This window comes from Eschrichtius robustus, chromosome 19 (genome assembly GCF_028021215.1).
Source record: "Eschrichtius robustus isolate mEscRob2 chromosome 19, mEscRob2.pri, whole genome shotgun sequence".
In the NCBI taxonomy this organism is placed as follows: Eukaryota; Metazoa; Chordata; class Mammalia; order Artiodactyla; family Eschrichtiidae; genus Eschrichtius; species Eschrichtius robustus.
The window spans coordinates 9,686,686-9,699,432 of NC_090842.1; the positions used below are offsets into that span (position 1 = coordinate 9,686,686).

Consider the following 12,747-nt stretch of genomic DNA (forward strand, 5'->3'; position numbering starts at 1 on the left):
TGGTGAATACGTCTGATCCTGAATCAGGATAATTGCATTAATGTCACGGAGCTGACTCGATACCTGGCCAAGTTGTCCCTTTTTTAGAAGGTCGGGGACATTTTTAGCTGTCCCCTCTGCCCACGTGCCGCTCATTATACCAATGTGGCTCCATTTAAAGGCACTGGCACTTGTTCAGTTCCCTTCTGGTCTCCGGATGCAGGTGGGAGCTCGAGAGGCTGGAGGACAAAGCCTGGGGCGCGTGCGGCGATCTGCACTCCTCCAGCGGCAGCAAACGGCAAGGTCAGCGCCTTCGGGTGAAGGCCGGGGGGGGGGGGGGTGGGGGGGATGAGGGAGGGGGAGGGGACCGGGGGAGGGGGAACAGCCTGGCGCTGGAAGCATGACGAATCTGGTCCTGGATCCCAGCTGTCCTTGAGTGGCCTTGGGCAAACTGTATTATGCCTCTGAGTCTCAGTTTCCACATCAGTGACATGGGAATTCCACAGACTGCTGCGAGGCAGGATTCCAAGATGATCCCTCAGATCCCCACCCCCTAAAATACACACCCTTGCAATTCCCTCCAGTGTGGATAGGACCTAGGAATAGGATGGGATAGCTAGCTCCCGTGATTGGAATTACGCTCTCCAACAGAGGCGGACGGATTTTGCACGTGGGATTAAGGTCCCGAAGCAGTAAGCTGGATGTTCATCCAAAGGGAGAGGATCCTGGGTGGGCCTGACCTAATCAGGTGAGCCCCGAAAAGAGACTGAGCCCTCCCTGAAGAGACAGATTAAGATGTTCCTGTGGCCTCTAAGGAGCAAACAGTCACACTGTGACAGCATCGATGGACGGCGCCCCGCGGCAAGGACCTGAGAACAGCCCCTAGGGGTGAGAGCAGTGCTCAGACAACAGCCAGCAAAGAAATGGGGACCTCAGCCCAAGGAAATGACCCCTGTCAACAAGCACAGCCTCTGAAAAGACCCCAGCCCTGGAAAACACTGATTTCAGCCTCCTGAGACCCTGAGCAGAAGACAAAGCTAGGCTGGGCCTGGGCTTCGGGCCTGCAGGACTCTGAGATGGTCTATACAGGGTGTAAGCTCCTGAGTTTGCAGGAATTAGTTATGCAGCAACAGAGAGGAAATGCAATGAAAGTAACCACTCCTAAGGCTGTCAGGAGGAATAACCTGCCTGCAGAGCGCTCTGTAAAGAGCCTGGAATACTCTGTGGGATGAATAAAGGGCAGTTTCTATCGTGATTTACTGTCTCTATTACTAGTAGTAAAATGATACATATTAAAGAGCTTTTGTAGCCTGGAAAGACCTCTCAATTCCATCCTGGCTCAGTCACTGGGCATCTATGGATACTGGGCAAGTTATGGGACCGTGTCTGTTTTCTCACCTGATACTAGTGCCACCCAGGGTCATCTCTCTTTTGATTAGCTCTGCAGTGAGGCTTAAGGAGACAAATAATTTCGAAATGCTTCGCCTATTTGTTAAGGTTAAGACAGGGTGGTGATCACAGTAACTTCTCTTACCACTGCCTGGCCCAGAAACTGCCGGCATTTCAAGGCAGCGTCCCAGTGATGGAGAGGTGGCATAGTAAAGGGTGTTCTCCAGAGGATAAAACTACAGGGGCACTGAGGAAGAATAAGGCCAAACTGAAGTTTCCTTTAAGCATGGCAGGGTTTCATGGGATGTATTTTTAGACAGAAAGGTTAACAGAAATACTAGGCACTGGAGTAATCTCACTTAATTGGATGGTGCCACCATTTCAGGGGATTCCCACATGGATATCAATCGTGTCTTCATTCATTGGCTCAGTCACTCACTCATTCGTTCATTAATTCATTCATTCAGTGCTTAAAGTGTTTCAGGCCCCAGGCTTGAGGCTGGATCTTCAGCCCAAATTCACTGAGCTCCAGAACCCCACCTCCAGGGATCCGCGGGGCATCAGCCCTATGGCTCAAGCTCAACACACCCCAAACTCAACCCTCTTTCCTCCCTGTGCTTCTCTCTATCTCAGTTAACAACACCATCCTCCAGTCAGTCACCCAAGTTAGGGACCCCAGATCCACCCCCACTGGGGCCAAGTCCTGTCAATACTGAATCCTAAAGATCTCTTCAATTGGGTACCCCTCCTCTCCCTCCAAGGGCACACCCTTAGCAAGATGCATCAGGTTCCTACTGCTGCTGTCACAGATGACACTAGCTCGGTGGTTGGAGAAAACCACAGAGCTACCCTCTTCGAGTTCTGGAGGCCAGAAGGCTGAAATCAGGTTCGCTGGGCTAAAGTCAAGGTGTGGGCAGGGCCAGGTCCTTCTAGAGGTTCTCGGGGAGAATCAATTCCCTTGCCTTTTCCAGTTTATAGAGGCCGCCTGTATTCCTGGGCTCATGACTCCTTCCCTCAATCACTGCAACTTTTTGGTTCCATCATCACGTTTCCTAATTCTGTAGTCAAATCTTGCTCTGCTTCTATCACAAGGACCCCTGTGATTACATTTGCACAACCCCCCCACCCCTGCCCATCCCTCCTCATCTCAAGATCCTTAACTGACTCACATTTACAAACCCCCTTTTGCCACGTAAGGTAACATTCCTGCAACCTGGGGATTAGCACAAGGATACCCTTGGGTGCTATGATTCAGCCCGCCCTATAAAGCCTGTGTCGTCTCTCCCCTGAATCACTGCAACAGCTACTAACCACCATCCTGGCTCACCTTCTCCAATACAGCCTATGGAAAGCAGCCAGTGGTTATTCTAAAGGCCTCAGGGCCGCTCTGTTTGCTGTTCCTTCCACGTGGAACACCTTTCCCCAGTTGGCATGACAGCCCTTTTTCAGGCTTTCCGCTTCCTCGGGACGCTTTCCCTGATTATTCTATGAGGTAAGTCCCCCCCCATTACTATTCTCCATCACATCGCCTTGTTAATTTCACACACACCACTGACACTTCCTGGAATGTGCTTGTTGATTTCTCCATTGCCCTTCACTCTCACTAGTAGGTAAGTTTTGTGAGCACATGGCCTTGTCTGTATCATTTACTGTTGTGTCCTCTTTGCTGAGCACAGAGCCCGGCAGGTGACAAGGCACCTGTGGAAGGCAGAAGAGTGGCCCCCAAAGACGTCTCCATCCTAATCCCTACGACCTGTAGATATATTAGGTCATGTGGCGAAGGGAAATAAAGGTTGCAGACGCAGTTACGGTTTCTAATCAGCTGACGTTAAAATAGGAAGATTATCCTGGATTATCCAGTGGACCCGATGTAACCACAAAGGTCCTTGAACGTAGAAAAGGGACTCTGAACAGACAGCCAGAAGGATGTCAGCGTGAGAAGGGCTCGGCCTGATGTTACTGGCTTTGAAGACGCACAAAACGGGGCCCAGACCCAAGTGGGAGGCCTCCCTCTAGGAGGCGAGAAGGGCAAGAGAACAGATGCTCCCCCAGAGCCTCCAGAAAGAATACAGCCTTGACCACACCTTGATCTTAGCCCAGGGAGGTTCGCGTTAGACTTCTGCCTTATGCAGAACTGGAAGATCATAAATCTGGGTTGTCTGAGATCCTAAGTTGGTGATAATCCGTTACGGCAGCAATAGAAAGCTAACACAGTGCCCCACAAATATTTGGAGTGAATCGTCTATGCGCCAGTAAAGGTCAAGGGTTGCCAGGAAACACCAGAAGCTAGAAAGGAGCAGGGAAGAATTCTCCCCCAGAATTTTCAGAGAGAGCAGGGCCCTGCCCACACCTTGACTTGGAACTTCTAGGCTCCAGAGCTGTGAGGTGATGCATTTCTGTTGTTCTAAGGCACGTAACTTTGTGGCACTTTGTCACAGCACCGCCGGGGAACTCATGTATCAGGCCATCATCTGTGGCCACAGGTGACCTTGTTCCTGTGACTCTGGCCTTAGCTTGGGTAGTAAATGATACTGGGGAATAGTGTGTTCCTTCTCCTCTCACGGGTCAGCAAGCAGCCGTGAACTGGCTTCTGAGACAGGCTCTTGGGGACCTTAGCTGGGGGAGGGAGGGAGTGGCATCAAGAAGCCTCAGGTCCACAGGCAGAGAACAACGTGGTGCTCAGAGCAAAGAGTGAGCCTCAGGGACTTCCCTGGTGGCGCAGTGGTTGAGAATCTGCCTGCCGATGCAGCGGACACGGGTTCGAGCCCTGGTCCGGGAAGATCCCACATGCCGCAGAGCAACTAAGCCTCTGAGCCACAACTACTGAGCCTGCGCGTCTGGAGCCTGTGCTCCGCAACAAGAGAGGCCGCGATAGTGAGAGGCCCGCGCACCGCGATGAAGAGTGGCCCCCGCTCGCCGCAAGTAGAGAAAGCCCTCGCACAGAAATGAAGACCCAACACTGCCAAAAATAAATAAATAAATAAATTTATTAAAAAAAGAGTGCGCCTCAGAGGAAAGCAGGAAGCTTCTTAGCCTGGCCAAGACTCAGGTTCCTTCCTCAGAGGGCATGCTGAGGGTTAACTGTGCCCGTGTGCCCGGCACAGGGTCTGGCACCAAAAGGTCCAAGTTTATGCTGCTCTCTCCTCCTCCCCACAACCCACCTCACTTTTCTTTTATTAAATTCAACTGAAAACAACAGCAATGACTTCCTTGTGAAACACAAGAGGAGACCTCTAAAAGCATGAAGGTCAGAAATCAGCTGTGGACTTAAAACAACCCAAAAAAAAAAAAAAAAAAACAAAAAACAAATGCAAATAATCAAATCTCACCTAGGTGCGCGCCCCCAGCAAACTGAAGGGAAACGTAAGTCCCTGCTGTGCCTCTTTATGACTTGAGGTATGTGGAGTCTCTAATTTAAGGCTAAATATAAAACTAAAACACACACAGCTGGACTTTCAAGTCTTTTCCAAACACGTTTAATACCTTCCCGTGAAACTCCCCAAATCCAGGCAGCCCTCACTTTGCACCAGTATAAACAGAAGCTGGGGCAGACGGAACATATGGGCTTCAAGAGGATATTGCAGAGGGAAGAGGGACGTCCGAGCACAGGGCATCCCGAGGGATCGGGATGCTGACGCACGCTCACCGTCACACGGAGTCCTCTGCCCACCATGCCTATGATGGGACCCAGCAGAGCCGGGCCGGTGGGCCACCGCTAACAGGGTCTGCCTCTGACCGCAGCTTTTTCTGTCCCCCCGTACTTTTCAGCTCTGCTCCTGCGCTCCTGGGGGCAGCGGAAAATGAGAGTGATTCAAGGCTGCTTGGCAGGTATGAGTGGAGTCTCTGTTATCCCAGGAGTTCTCCCTGGGGGAGGTGGCATCCGTCATACTGGGCCACCATCTGGTATTGCCGGGCACCTTTAGTCACTCGACAGTTCTACACGGAGAGTCATCTGTGTGCTCGACGCAGCTCTATGTGTTGCACCGGGAAACGGCAAGGAGCAAGTCGAACAAAACCGGGGCCCGCATCTCGAGGAACTACCTGCTGCAGGTAGAAGGACAATGAAGATAGCGGCAGAGTATGGTTGGTGATGAGCAAACAATCACACAGGAGACCGCAGCGCGGTGAGGACGGGCAGCGCGGTAGCGTGGACAAGCTCTCTGAGGAGGTGACAGGTGAGAGGCGCCTAGAGGGTGAGGAGGGCTCAGCCGCGCAGGGCTCCAGGGGAATAACTTTCTTGACAAAGGGAAGAACAAAGAGCAAAGGCCCCATGACAGCTCTAAAATCTGCCCCAGATTCCTCCATATTCCTTTCATCAGGAGGCACAGCCCATGCCTTCCCTTTGAATCCGATGGTTTCGGGACTGCCTCCCCCAATGGGGTACAGTGGAAGTGACGCCCTGTGACATCTGGGGCGGGTCAGAAAAGCCACGTAGCTTCTGCTGTGTTGCTGAACACCTGCCTTACAGGAACGCAACCAGGCTGAGACCGCCGTGCTGGAGCCCACCTGAACGCCCCCTTCCTGCCAGCCCAACAAGGCACTGGACCTGGGGGAAAAGCCATCTTAGACCCTGTAGACCAGCCTCTCCCGGACGGAACGCCACTACGCGACCCCATCTCCACCGCCATGTGGAACAGGAGATCCAACCAGCTAAGCCCTATCCAAGTCCTGACCCAGAAAACCACGAGATCTAATAAAACAGTCACTGTTTCAAGCCAGCAAACTGTGGGGTACTTTGTTTCTTAGCAAAGGATAAACGAAAGAGGCCCCAAGCTGATAACAGGACGATGAAATGAAACATACATGTGAGCTTCCTGGCACAGAGCCGGCTCACAGCAAACGTTAGATCACGTTCCCTGTGACAATAGAGTTTGATTGCCTTTCTGTTTCATTGCCTATTTTTACACTACGCTCCATTAAATCATAAATTACAGGCAGCTTACCCACGTCTGATTGTTCCTGAGCACTTGGCTTTATTGGGCTCTCAAAGTTAGAAAATGACAAACATGTAAACTGAGGCGGTTTCTCTTTGCTCTCCACTGAGGAGGGTTCTGGAAGGAGGTTCTTCAGTGGGAAAGAGTGTGCTCTCGATTGTTCTGTTCCCGACATGTGTTTCAAGACCCCGTGGCACACACACCGTGGCAAGCCAGGTGTGTGTGCCAGGAAGTTTTAAAATGATTTTCTGAGCACTATCGTTTTTCTTTCCTAAACAGCATGGAGTTTTGAGCTCGAATGCGTTTCTGCACTAAGGAGAACGGGCAGTCTCCCTTGAAATGTTTCATCACGGAGTTATTTTTCAAATCAGCCTCTAGAAGAGGTTGGAGAAGTTACAGATCATGAGCACGCATTTTTGGAGCCAGGTGGGCCTTGGTGTGAAACCTGGATCCTCCCTTTGCAGCTGGAGAGAGACTGGGCATGTGGGTGAACCTTTATAAACCTCAGTTTACTCCTCCGTGAAATGGGAATAAACACAGTGCCTCCCTCCCAGTTTGCTTGTGAAGTTTAAATGAGATAACATCTGTGAAGCCCTTAACAAAGTGAGAGCTCAAAAGAATCGATCTAATAAAAATGGTCATTACGACTCCTGCTATGGCAGGAGCTCTCAGATTTAGCAAGTAAAAATACAAGACGCCCGACGACGCTTGAATTCCAGATCAACAATGAATAATGTGTTGGCAGAGTATGTCCCAAATATCCCATGGGATAGACTTACACTACAAGTGATTCACTGTTCATCTGAGATTCAAATTTTACTGGGTGTCCTATATTCGTTCCTAGATTATTATGTATGTTATTCACCGTGACAAGCCATCCCGATCGCCTGAGTATGTGGCTCCCCGAGACCCCTGATCACACCGTCCCCCATTTTCTCATCTTTAATAAAGCCTCGCATCTCTTGTGTTCTCCCCTCCAGCCTCACTGTGGACTGCTAGTAATTAAGACAGGCCAAGGGGCTGCTCTAGAAACGCAAACCCGGTAACTCTTTCTGGAGCGACAGGGCTGCAGTTATTACATAAGCAGCTCTCTACAGCAGCGTCCTGAGCTTCGCTGCGGAGAGGCTGCTGCTGTTTGTACCATTTCCAACCTCCTGCAGCACAGCCTCGTCTCCCGCTACACTTCCTCCCTCTCCCCTCCTTTCCTGCGCCTGAAGTCTGGCTCCATTTGAAGTCTCTCCCCCTGCCCTCGGCTCTTTTTTTTTTTTTTTTTTTTTCCCCCACGTAATATAGTGTAGTTTATTACATAAGTGATTTATCGCATGCACCTTAATGTATAAGGAGCGAAACTTGTTTAAAATAAACCCAACTGAGAGGATAATCTCTATGGGCAAAATGCACTTGGACTTAATTTCTCTACTGGGTATTACACACGATATAATTGCCTTAAACAGAAGCTGCACACGCAAATTTCGCTTGGCACCGGTATCTGGCTTCACAGAACACTCAAGTTGCATGCTGGGTTTTGCTACAAATCCTTCACTCCACCAGAAGAAACTCAACAGCATTCCTTAAAGAAGTTATTCAGCCTGACTCCCCCGCTGAGATGGGGGTAGGGGTGGGGGAGGAGCGCAGATGATTGTGGGCTGGATTTGTGTGTGGCGGGGAAAGGCCTTTGTCATGGGCGAAGAGGCAGAGCTGCCAGCCTGTGTCTAAGCAGACTGGGCTGGGGACCTCAGCCTCACTCCTTGTTCAGATGCGTGTTCAACAAACGAAATTGCTGCTCCCTGGCTGGCACTGGATGTGGGATATATGTTTAATTAAAGTTGATCGCGGCTTGTCCTTCTTTCTCCTGTGGATGAATTAATCAACGTGTTCATGTATTCACTGACTCCTTCACGTATTCATTCATTCATTCATTCATTCCACAGACACTGAGCTCCTCTTGGGCCCCAGGGCAGTGGTGGGTCCTGAGCTTCAGGAATAACAGTGAACCACAAACAACGCCTGCCCTTACTGGGGTGACAGGCAGACGGGGGAGAAGGGCGTTAATTAAATAATTACACAAAAAAGTGCACGATGACAAATGGGGACAGGGCAGTCGAGGAGAGGTGTGGGTGCTCTGAGAGCCCTTGGTGGGGCTGGAGAAAAACTCCTCAAGGAAGAAGCTTTTAGAGGATGTACGAGTTCCCTTCGGCTGCTGTAACAAATTACCCGAAACTTAGTGGCTTATTTTCTTAACAGTTGCGGAGCTCAGAAGTCTGAAATGGGTCTCACTGGGCTAAAATCAAGGTGTCGGCAGGGCTCTGCTCCTTTCTGGAGGCTCTAGGGGAGAATTTGTTTCATTGTCTTTTCCTGCTTCCACAGGCCGCCCGTATTCCTTGGCTCATGGCCCCCTCATCCGTCTTCAAAGATGGCAACATCAGGCTGAGCCTTTTTCACCCTGCCATCTCTCTGGTCGTGACTCTTCGGTCTCCCTTTTCCCCATTTAAGGAAACCTGTGATTACTGTGGGCCCACCTGGATCATCCAGAATACTCTCCCAATTTTAAGGTCTGCTGATCTGCAATTTTAATTCCATCTACAACCTTAATTCCCCGTTTGCTGCATGACCTCACATATCCACCTGTGTAGGGGTTCAGATGTGGACATCTTTGGAGCCATTATTCTGTCGACCACAGATGGGATCTAAAGAGCGAAAAGGAGGAAGAATATTCGAGGCAGAGGTGGAGCTTTGTGAAGTAGGTGTTGATGGCCTGGATGCAGCTGGGAAACAGAGTAATGGGGGTGTAGGGAGCTGGGGCTAAATGAGGCTGGAGAGGTGAGCAGGGCCAAACCCTGCAGGGCGTGGTAGGCCACAGGAAGGATTCTGGTCTTCATCCCCAAAGCACGAAGAAATCTTTTAAACATTTCTATCAGGGGATAAGATGCTGTGTTGTACTGAATCTAACACTATAGATGGCATTATTTATCTTGCACTAAAAAAATAAGTATGCCAATTAAAATATGGCACAATACTTTCTTATTACTTAGAATTTTTGTTTTATACTTATTTTTAAAGAACTCCTTGAGATTTAATTAGACTTCTATTTTTGTCATAGGTAACTCTTCCGCCGATAATAAAAATAAAAGCGAGGAAAACAATAAGGCATTCCTCAAACTTCTTCACAGTAAGAAAGAATCTCTCTCCCCTGAATAACATTTTACCTCTGAATCAATCACTGATGCCCGTGTTTCTCCACACACTGTCATCTGTGCCATCGAAAGCATGGGTGATGCAGCCTTTCTTAGACGAATCCATTGAAAAAAAAAATGAAAAGCACTGGCGCTGGGCTCTCGAGCTGGCTCTACAATTATGCTGAGCAAACCTACTTTTGCTTCCCACTTCCAGAATGTTGCTACACCCGCTTGCCCCTCCACCCAACAACCATTTGTTTCCTAGAAGGTTCCAGCATCATCTCTGGGATTTCCTTCCAAGCTGTTGACACCTACTGCGTAGGTTTCATTGCTGGCACTCTGGATGTTTCTTTATGCAGAGGCAATGACAAAACATCACTGCTGCCTGCCTCAGGGGGCCTCCGAGACGTGCACAGATTTCAGAGATGCTAACGGGAGAGAATTTCAGAGATACACCCTGAGGTCAAGGATCAGATTGGCGCCTTCAAGGGGCCCTTCAACAGAAGCAAGACTTGTCCCTACGTTTCAAGGTAGAGGTTGACAAACATTTGTTAATGACGATTAAAGGGCCTTTCATTTATTCTGAGCGCTGTGCTAGGTACTTTCCTGCCGCATCAAGTCATCTAATTCTTACCACAAATTCTGGAGGGAGGAGGTATTACGATTATACCCATTGTACATACTAAGAAACTGAGGCTTAACTAAATTAACCCATCTTAATAGCACCCAGATCATATGTAGTAGAGCCAAGATTTGAACTCAGAATGACTCCAGGGGTTAACCACCGTGCTTAACCATCTCTGTTTCTATATATTTGTCTCAATCCCTCATCAAAAAAGTCTTTAAAATCACGAGCTTCTGCAAGTCTACTCCACAAACATGGGTGCAGCACCTTCATGCAGGCAGTGGGCTCTGCGCTGGGCCTGAGGACAAACAATAAAACCCACAGATCCTTCACACAAGAAGCTGAGAGTCCCATGCAGAAGGCAGAGAGGTTGCCAGCAGTTGGGATGGGAAGGGGAGGACTGACGTGCGTGTCCACACATGGGGGGGCACAAGCACAAGAGGAAAATGTCCCCGTTTGACTCACACTGCGCCAATTTTTCTTAAAGAATTTTGGACGCTAAACATTAGGCTGCAAAATATTCAGAATTTTCCAGGAAGGCAGCGTGAAATCTGCATAGAAAGTCTATTCCAGTATCCACCCCATGCCTGGTTGACCTTACAATTGGTATCCTGTCTCAAGCCAGCCTGAATATTTCTTTCTAGGGGAATAATAGATAGAAAAGGGTCTAGGAGGGATGGGATGGGATGGAAAGACATAAATACGTGTACAAATCTCCCCTCCATTAGGCTTAGTGTGTGATCAGTATCCCGAGTCAATTGTACAGGCCCCACTGTATACACACGCAATTCTTTAGGTGAAATGCAGAAAGAACTAAGGACTATGAAAGTGCAAAAATAAAATAAAAAATCTGGAATGGGGAAGTTGGGGCCCATATGGATATACAGAGATAATAGTGAGCCTTTTTTTTTTTTTTTTTTTTAAATCCTGTCGAAGGTTACCAGGATAAGAAGGAAAACAAAACCAAGCCACACATCTAGATTACCTACAGACACAAAAGGTACATGGTTTTCGGAAGACGATCCCATACTAGAAAACTTCTTGCTAGGAGCACTCACTTGGGAATCATTTAAAATTTCATTTCCGTTCGGTTTGGGGTCTCTGGGAGAAACGGGCGGGGATAGGCGACCTCCTCCTCTTCCTCCCCGGGAAGAAAGCACCCTCCCCTGCCACCCACAGAAACCCCTCGAACATATGTCTGCGCTGAACGGCAGAAGATTGGAGAAACAGATGGCATAATGACTTCAGAATCTGACAGCCCGCTGCGTGGCAGCGCTGTCGGTAGGCACGCCTTGCCAGGGATGCACAGTTGAGCGAGGGGCTGCCAGGGAGAACAGACCCACGCCTCGCCCTCCCACCCACGTGAAACGCTGGTGTTTGAAAACAAGCAAAATGCTTTTTGCGGAAGCAGCAAGCGAGGACGCAGCTCTGCAGCACTTACGGCCCATATGTTGCAGACCGGGGGAATGTTCTGCAAGCAGTGGCTCCATAAACAGTGCCTACTTGGGGTGTTTTTCCACACGAGGCAGGCGGGGAGCGGGCGGGGAACAGTCGGCAGAATTGCAGAGCAAACTGTTTTCATGGGCTGTTTACTCTCTTTCACTGTACCTGTCCCTGTGGGCCTGCTTCACATTTGGGGGATGTGATACACGCAAGAAGCTCCCCGAATCAACGCAATCTTAATTCTAATCCACAGAGGGGTGTAAACTGACCGCTGTCTCTTAATCTCCTCTTCCTCCAAGTTCATTAGGGAGGATAGGCAGGTGCGGGGAGAGGCAAAAAGGGAAAACGGAGCTGACAATTATGCATCCCAACCCATGGGACCCTCTGGTCTCGTGCTAAGCACCTGACGTATGCATCAACTCACTGCAGACTCAGCGAACAGTTTTACAGGTGGGGAAGTCGCGGGCTCAAGGGTAACCAAAAATCAGGATAACGTAACGGGACTTGGAAGAGGAGAGCCTGGACTTGGAATAGAATGCTGTTGCGCTCTTTCTGCTTCATTTTTTCTGCCTGGCACTTTCTAAGAAGGTAGAAAGAACATCCACACGGTACCCAAACCATTCGGCGAGATCTGCCTTCTAGGGAGCGCTCAGCTGTAAATGGGCCTATCGTATCGCCGTAGGATGGCTCAAGTCTGCCCTTTTCAAGGTTCCCTCCTCTATCCACAAGTCTTCAAAATTTCCAAATGGAGATTTTATTTAAGGAAGACGAGAGCATTCTTTAAAAAGAAAAAGAAATCTATGTAGGAGCAGACTTCCCCTGAAGGAGCCACGTTCCCATCTCATTTTGTCCAAACAACTTTGGGGATCTGGATTTTGCATCAGCAGTTTCCTCTTCCTTCGGTGAAATGAAAATGTCATTTGCTCAAAACCACTGTTTAAGGCGCTGCCAGCCTCCACCTCCCTGCAAATTCACAGCAATCTCGTTAATAAATTAACCCAACTGTCAGAGATGTATAAATGCAAAATCATTTGGAAATGGTCCCATTTAAGAGCACACAATCTCCAAAACCTATTGCAACATTTTATAATTCCTTCAGGCCACCTCAGGTCTCCTTTACACTTGCAATGGTGCCCCTTTCAATTTGCATTTAAAAGACAGTAAATTGCAGGGTTCATAAACATTTTTATAGTGATTTATT

At 49.1% G+C, this 12,747-nt stretch overlaps 1 protein-coding gene across 1 annotated transcript in view; it reads right to left on the minus strand.

Moving 5' to 3' along the window:
- Window positions 1-12,747, minus strand: part of WWOX (WW domain containing oxidoreductase) — a 973,507-nt gene that overhangs the window by 190,391 nt on the left and 770,369 nt on the right. The window lies entirely within an intron of this gene.